A 481-nucleotide genomic window follows, 5' to 3' on the forward strand; every position below is an offset into this window, starting at 1 on the left:
ATCCAAAAAAAATTTAAGCGAGTAAGCAGCGTGACTGTGAAATATATTTACAGTAACATCGGTTATATCGTGCTGCTCTAAGTTCATCTGCTTTTGGATTTTTATACTATATGTGATTTAGGAACCATAATACTTTGAAATATGTGTTTGAAAAACTTGCCAAAGCAGATGAGATAAGGGAGATAGGGGTCTAGAAACATAAGGAATTAGGAATAGGAAAAACAGATAAGTATTTGTAGCTAATTAATTACACAAGTCGACCACACGAGGAAAAATCAGACGATTTCATATTTAATATTCTTTAAAGATCAGCACACTATCATATATTTGTACCTTCTAGATAACACGATCTTATGTGAAGCGGTTTGTGGTAAAATTCTCACGTGGAGTCAAGGTTTGTGGCGGGGGTGTTATTAAAATTTTCTTTTTCTTCATTAGGGAGTGATATTGTTTAAGCCCGGTCTGGAATTCTTGTGGAATT

The 481-nt window shown here is 34.1% G+C and overlaps 1 long non-coding RNA gene across 1 annotated transcript in view; it reads right to left on the reverse strand.

Annotated features, from left to right (window-relative positions):
• LOC119590384 overlaps positions 1 to 481 on the reverse strand; it is a 5,012-nt gene that overhangs the window by 555 nt on the left and 3,976 nt on the right. The window lies entirely within an intron of this gene.

Source organism: Penaeus monodon, chromosome 27, assembly GCF_015228065.2.
Source record: "Penaeus monodon isolate SGIC_2016 chromosome 27, NSTDA_Pmon_1, whole genome shotgun sequence".
NCBI classification, from domain to species: domain Eukaryota; kingdom Metazoa; phylum Arthropoda; class Malacostraca; order Decapoda; family Penaeidae; genus Penaeus; species Penaeus monodon.